Source organism: Mus pahari, chromosome 1 (assembly GCF_900095145.1).
Source record: "Mus pahari chromosome 1, PAHARI_EIJ_v1.1, whole genome shotgun sequence".
NCBI classification, from domain to species: domain Eukaryota; kingdom Metazoa; phylum Chordata; class Mammalia; order Rodentia; family Muridae; genus Mus; species Mus pahari.
Genome location: NC_034590.1, coordinates 67984930 through 67992904, shown reverse-complemented (window position 1 = coordinate 67992904; position 7975 = coordinate 67984930). Strand labels below are relative to the sequence as shown.

Below are 7975 nucleotides of genomic sequence, written 5' to 3'. Positions count from 1 at the left end.
AGAGAGAGAGAGAGAGAGAGAGAGAGAGAGAGAGAGAGAGAGAGAGAGAATATGAATGAATATGGCATGGGTTGAAACTAATGTGATCTAACTTAAAACCTGAAATAAATGGTTGTAGGTCTTGAAATTTGAAGAGAAACGATAAAGTTTTAACAAATGTATCAAGAGTGTAGCAGTGGGAGATGGGAAATTGGGGGTAGCCACCAGAAAGTCCTAGATGCCAGGAAAGCAAGAGGCTTCCAGGACCCAGTGGGGATGACATTAGCTGAAATACTCAACAAAGGGGAGAGAGAACCTGTAGAGACCATATCCAGAGGATAGGCATGGCCTCCAGTTGAAGGATGGGGCCACCCACTCATCTCAAAAATTTTAATCCAGAACTGCTCCTGTCTAAAGGAAACACAGGGACAAATAGTGGAATAGAGACTGCAGGAAAGGCCATCCAGAGACTGCTCCACCTGGGGATACATCCCATCTGCAGATACCAAACCCAGATACTATTGCTGATGCCAAGAAGTACTTGCTGATAGGAGCCTGATGTAGCTGTTTCCTGAGAGGCTCTGCCAGAGCCTGACTAATACAGATGTGGATGCTTGCAGCCAACCATTGGACTGAGCATGGGGTCCCCAGTGGAGGAGTTAGGGGAAGGAATGGAGCTGAAGGGGTTTGCAACTCCATGGGAAGAACAACAATATCAACCAACCAGCCCCCCCCCCCGGCTCCTAGGGACTAAACCATCAACCAAAATATACACATGGAGGAATCCATAGCTCCAGCTGGATATGTAGCAGAGGATGGCCTTATCTGCCATGGCATCAGTGGGAGGAGAGGCCCTTGGTCTTGTGAAGGCTCAATGCCCCAGTGTAGGGAAATGCTAGGATGATGGTGAGGGGAAAGTGGGTGGGCAGGAGTGTGGGTGAGCATCCTCATAGAAGCAGGGGCAAGGGGCTCTGGGATAGGTGGTTTGTGGAAGGGAAACTGAAAAGGGAGATAACATTTGAAATGTAAATAAATAAAATAACCAATAAAAAATCCTAAAAAAGAGGACATACATTTTGACATACAAATTGTATGATTAAGACACTAAGAAGCTGGACATGGTGGCGCACGCCTTTAATCCCAACACTCGGGAGGCAGAGGCAGGTGGATTTCTGAGTTCGAGGCCAGCCTGGTCTACAAAGTGAGTTCCAGGACAGCCAGGGTTACACAGAGAAACCCTGTCTCAAAAAACAAAAACAAACAAACAAAAAAAGACACTAAGAGATATTAGTCATAGGGAAAGACACACATTTCTTTCTTCAATCATGGAAGGGAAAAGCAATTAGATGCTCCAAGAAAAACGAAAAGTGAATGGAACACAAAACTTAAGACCTATTTATTCTATAAATGTAAATGTTATTGACCCATATGATCTATGACTTAAGATAGGAACTGATTTCCTCATTTTACTTGTTGGGAGTCAGAATTCTCTATACACAGTTATGGGTTGGACTAAATTTTAGGAATAAATGGAAATCTGCATAAGACAAATCTGACTAATGTTCTACAATACTCATCTCATTCATGAATACAAAAGTTCCACTGTCTTGGTGGCATGATAAAACTGACACTGCAGCCAGTAAATTATCCTCAATATTTATAAGCACTTCTCAGTTTATAATGTTAAGAGAAATAAACTGCATCCAAAGATGTAACAATAGTAGGAAAACTGCTTTGAGGGAGATGAACAGTACTGTGGAACACTTTCTGTTTATTGAGTATCAATCAGGTATCTAGTGCTGTGCCTGGCCACGTTAGTCTAACAACTAAGCCTATTTCTCCATTTATGCTAGACATAATAGTACTACTTAGTTGTACTATTATGTCTAGCATAAATGGAGAAATAGGCTTAGAAGGCTTAAGGATCCATAAAACTTTACCCAGATGCAAAGTGACAGATTTGGATTTAGTGATGGATCTGGAGTTACATCAAACAGCTTCAAAGATAGTGCCAATATTTCCTCCACTGCCTAGACCTTCTCATTGCTGACAGCCTAGAACACAAGCAAGATCACCTCTAGAGAGGAATAAGTTGTCTTCTCATATGTACGGTTTCTGTAGTCTTTTCCAAAGGAGTATTGAAGAGCGGCAAGTGGGGTATACCTCAGTTTGTGGGACCAAGGAGAATTCTCTTGTTTGTCTCTAGCATCTGCTGGTATTTTGCTAACTCTTTGCTTCTCCAAAATTACCCACCCACTGGTTTCCCAGAGTCAAAAAGCCAAAATATCTTGGCTGAAGGGGTGATAGATCACAGATGACAGAGGTTAAAAAAAAAGTCTGCAATGTTTCTTTTTTAAAGGCCAAAACATATCACACACTTCTCATTCTTATTCTCTTTGCGTTCTGTCTTGTGAAACATTCTGTTGTCTGTATTTTCATTCATTGCAGTGGAGAAAGGCAAATAGGTCATCCTGAAAGTTTAAATAAATTCACTGTCTTCCAATTTCAGACCAGCTGTAGTCCATTTCCCCTGAAATTGAGCCAAAAATCAAGGAGAATATGGATGGAGCTACAGACACTGTACTCTTCAAAGGAGAAATCTGGGAAAGGGGGCTCTAAGGGACCAACACTGAAGACCAGAAGGAGACTGGGCTCTCAGATATCCTTTCTACTTATCCATGTCTCCTTTAACCTGAGAATCCATGAATACTGTCTTTTAGTGAAACATGTTTTTCAACTTTTTTGAAAGGCCCTCCATTTTAAACCAAATATAACTTTCCTAAGCCTTCACATTTCATATCCTTCCTCTGTGAGAGCTGCTCTGCTGCCTGTTTACTCCTCAGCAGCCAAGCTTCACTTTCTGAAATCAGTATTATAAAAAGAGGCAGCTTTTCATTGTCTCGGTATAAATTATAATACCAAATGAAAGTAAGTTTAAAGTATATACTAGCATCCACTGAATTCTGCCATAATATGAGTGTTATTGAGAGTCAGGTGTAAAGCTTTTTAAAGCAAATTTTGGGTTGTTTTTCATTTCCATTCCTTATGCCTATGCCACAATTTTTTTTAAAAAATTTTATTAGATATTTTCTTTATTTACATTTCAAATGTTATCCCCTTTCCTAGTTTCCCCTCTGAAAATCCCCTATCTCCTTACCCCTCCCCCTACTCCCCAACCCACCCACTCCATTCCTGGTCCTAGCATTCCCCTATACTGGGGCATAGAGCCTTACAGGACCAAGGGCCTCTCCTCCCATTGATGACTGACTAGGTCATCCTCAGCTACATATATAGATAGAGCCACAAGTTCCACCATGTGTTTTCTTTGATTGGTGGTTTAGTTCCAAGGAGCTCTGGGGGTACTGGTTAGTTCATATTGATGTTCCTCCTATGGGGCTTCAGACCCCTTCAGATTCCTGGGTATTTCTCTGGCTCCTTCATTGGGGACCTTGTGCTCTGTCCAACAGATGACTGTGAGCACCCACTTCTGTATTTGCCAGGCACTGGCAGAGAGCCTCACAGGAGACAGCTACTATGTCACAATTTTACTAAAGCTCTTTTGCTCCCCTTTTCCATGCACAAAGGATTCAACATGGGGTTCTATGCTTTTGTGCTTATTTGACTAAAGCTTCCTCCCCAGAGTGTACTCTGCCAAACTGTTTCTGGTAAGCAACTTTGGAAAATGAAAATTCCCTAGACATTTTGAACAAGGCTGTGAGAGGAAGACACACAGGGGTCAGGGAACTGAAACATACCCCTTTAAGTCCACTTCTGCCCTGAGGAGGTAGGGGAGGGGAGCTGCAGAGTAGTTGTTAGAGGAAGCGGACTTGCTGGATTTGGGCTGCAAACAATTGGGTACTGTATCCAGTGGTTGGCTGGACAGGTATCAGCTCAAGATCAGGTCAAGTCGAAAGTAGGAGGGTACCAGTTACAGTTACAGTTTCTGCTCTCTTACACTTAACCTCAATGCCAGTGTTGGAAGGTTCGGAGAGATCATTTTGCCAGTTTAGGTCTTTCTATTTCTCCCTGCTTCCCTCTTCTCTGCCTCACACTCCCCCTCCCTTTCTGTATACTAAATTTGGCAAAGATCAACAAACTGTAAGTTAAAGCTGACATACTCTGGCCAGGAGGGGATACAGACAAAAAGGTTTGCCTGCTAAGCTGCCTCACCCCTTTAATCCTACCATTTGAAGGCAGAGGCAGGTGGACCTCTGACTTAGAGGCCAGCCTAGTCTACAAAACAAACTCCAGGCCATTCAGGGTTCCAGAGTGATACTGTCTCAAAGTAAAACAAAAAGTCTATATTTTGGTCTTGATTCTGTTGATTCCCAGCCTTGGCTCACAGTACCATGGAGTTTCTGGCTAAAACCTAGATGGCCAGGTCTTAAGTGTTGTTCTATAGACTCACGTAGATGTGATATATATATACATATACATATATACATATATATGTACATATATATATACACACACATACACCACACACACACACACATATATATACATATATATATATACATACATATATATATATATATGTACATATATATTCTGATAGCAATAACTCCCAATGCTTCGTTTGCTATTTTACCTAGAAGAGTCTTCACATTAGACCTTTAAAAAATTTATTTACCTACTTAGCAAAGAAAGGATCTAAAGTATAGCAGGAAGAGGAAATGAAACGGGATGCTGACAAGTAGGCAGGGATCTAGAAGTCCAGCAGCAGAATTTAAGAGCTTAGTCTGAAATCATCTGAAGATTCAGGACCAGATCTCTAGCTCTCTGAGGACCCATTAGAGAACATAACAGACCACAGTATAAAATGACCATTGAATCAAAATATAAGGATTTGCACTTTTTCAGGGACTTGGCCAAAAGGAAGCAAGTAAAAATAATTTTTAGAATTGCGGGACTGCAACACAGAGGGATCAACCTTAAGAATCACTTGATACTGATTCCTAGAGGCCTAGATCAGGTTCTTAACTTCTATCCTCGATTACCCTAGCTGAATGGCTTTATAATTTACTGTAAAGTAGAAAGGCAAAGCTCTACAGGGGTCACAGCACAGTATGTCTATGCTCTAATTGTCTAGCATGATGAAATCAAGTCTGAATGCTGTAGACAGATACCCCTGTTTTGGGCTCATTCACTGAGAAACCAAAAGCCATTTTCTTTTCTGTTGTAGAATACATATTTAAGTTAGGCATAGTAGCATACATCTATAAATGCACCACTTGGGAGGTAGCAGGAGGACTTTATAGCAAGTTGGAGGCTAGCCTGAGCCACATGAGACCTTGCCTCAAAAAGCTAAAGCCAAAAACAAGAAAGGTTACAGATTTGTTCTTTTTTCCCCAAGAGAAGGTAGCCTCTTTTTCTAGTTACAGGGGTTGAAATACAAGTGGCCTAAAGCAATTATGTAAATTCTATTCCACTTAGCTGGGACTGATCTAGAGAGGGACATGTCACCTCAATACAGCCAAAAAGAGTAAAATATCTTCAAAACTAAACATAAGGGTTTTTCTGAAGGTCAGAGAGTACTAAGTTTTCCCAGCAAAATGCTTGAGCCACAAACTAGCAAACAAACAAACACCTCTACAGCTGTTACCTTTTAGTACATTAAACACATGTCAAGTGTCCTTATGATTTAAGTCATATTTCATTAATAGAGTATGAGTTTTCCTGATCTGTTGAAATGCTTAATGAATAAATTAAAACCATAAGTATTATATCCTGTAACCAACAGAGGTATGTATTATTTGGTATTCAAATTTGAGAGACCCACAGTCTTCAGATCAAGACTCTTTGCTTCAAGCTGGGCATGTTGGTACACACCTTGAATCCCAGTACTTGGGAGGCAGAGGCAGGCAGGTCTCTGTGAGTTTGAGGGCAGCCTGGCTTACATAGTGAATTCTAGGACAGCCAGGGCTACATAGTGAAAGCTATATAGTCTCAAAAACAACAACAACGTAAAGTTTCTTTACTCCAGATCGGAGGTTCTCAGTGCACAGTCCCGGACCCACCATCATGGATACCACTTAAAGGCTAGGTCTCCAGCCCTAAATGTACCAACTAAATAAAAAACATGAGGAATTGGGCCCACATTTTTTTTTTTCGAGACAGGGTTTTTCTGTATAGCCCTGGCTGTCCTGGAACTCACTTTGTAGACCAGGCTGGTCTATGAACTCAGAAATCCGCCTGCCTCTGCCTCCCGAGTGCTGGGATTAAAGGCGTGCATCACCACGCTCAGCTGGGCCCACATTTTTTAAAATCAAGTCATCTAGCTGAACCAATTCATGCTAAAGTTTAAGGAGTATTTATTCGAATTCAGCTTTATTCAACTAAACTTTCTGCAGTGATGAAAATGCTTTTATCTGAGATATCTAATAAGTTGCAACTAGGCACATACATGTACTTGGAGCACTTGGAGTGTAGCCAGTGCAATTGAGAAAAGAAAATTTTAATTTTATTTAGCTTTCATTTATTAAAATTTAAATAAGGATTCATGGCCTATATGTTAGAGAGTCTAGGTCTGAATTAAAATAAGGAATCTTGCGAATCCAAACAGCTCCTGGAACTAAGGTAGAAAAACACTGATATGCAACTGAATCTCTAGAGAGAAAGGTAAAACACACTAAAGGCTCTCATTCCTGACATTTTATGACCCAGCAGCCCAGGATTAGCCTGAGTCTCTGTCATTTCTAATGTGATCATATGTGACCTGGTTGCTTTTAACCTCAAGCTGGCACTATGAGAAGAACTGAAATAAGTGAAATTTGCTTGTGTTCTTCTAGAGCCTGGGCCTGGATATTGTTGAAAGAATGACAGCAACTCTCTAATGGGGGAAATAATTTAGAAGGTCTGTTACGTTCCAGAGACCATTAATAACTCCTCATAATCATCAGGTAGCAGGAGTCATGCTTTCAAGGAAGTTTACAGGAAGGTTAACTGATTTGCACAAGGTGCCCAATCTTTTTTATTTTATATTCTAATTATATCTGTGGAGGTAGAGGGGTATGTGTGTGTGTGTGTTGCTGATAACTAAAATAAGAGTGTGAAGAATATACTAGAAGAGAGTCAGGAGAGATAACTGAACAGGGGATCTGATCTGGATGGGGGCTTTGTCTTCTTGAATAACAACACTACAGAGGAAACTACCTATGCCAAAGACTGGGTCTGGCCAGCAATACAGCTTTCAAGTATTAATGGGAAAGGCAAAAATCAAGGACAAACACACAAGGGACTTTTCTGAAGGTCAAAAAGGCAATAATAAATGCCAAGCCCAGAAAAGCTTTTAAATCTGACCTTTTCCTCTGCTGAAGCCATTCGCCTTCCAGCATCTTCAATCTAATAGACTGAAGTGGGCTCTTAGGAGAGAACTGCGCTGGTCTTTTCCTTAATGCTGCCTCTCCACCACTACTCAAGCAGAAGCAGTATTACTGGTAATTACATCATTATACCGTAATGGAACACATGTGGTGCAAGTGAAATAGCCCAGCAGCCCTTTAGAAGAGGAGAAAAGAACTCCCCACTCACTGTTTCATTTTTTGTTAACCCTCCAAGTTCTGGCTTATTTTCAAAGACAAAATGCCCTTAGGATATTTCACAATCACAAAATAAGAGACCACTGAGGTAGAGATTTGTTGAGGAGTGGGAGTGAACTCAATATTTTAGTGTAAGGGCAATTCTCCCCTGGAATAGGTAAAGCCTATGTCTAACATAGTCTTTGCTGTGAATATGTGATAGTGTGGAAATAACTTGCAGCTCACAAGTTTCAGTTTCTTCATCCATAAAGAACAGCAATGCTCCAGTACAGCAGATTCTAAAATGTCACTGGAAATAATTGAGATCTGACCAAATGACCTTAGGAGCTTGATCCTCCTACTCTCAGCCCTGTCCTTCTGTGTATGTAAAAAAGACTCCAATAAGAAAGAGAGAGTGGAGCCGGGCGTGGTGGCGCACGCCTTCAATCCCAGCACTCGGGAGGCAGAGGCAGGCG

General features: G+C 41.1%; 1 protein-coding gene across 1 annotated transcript in view; it reads right to left on the bottom strand.

Moving 5' to 3' along the window:
- The window catches only part of Gab2 (GRB2 associated binding protein 2), a 181995-nt gene that overhangs the window by 121907 nt on the left and 52113 nt on the right, over nt 1-7975 (bottom strand). The window lies entirely within an intron of this gene.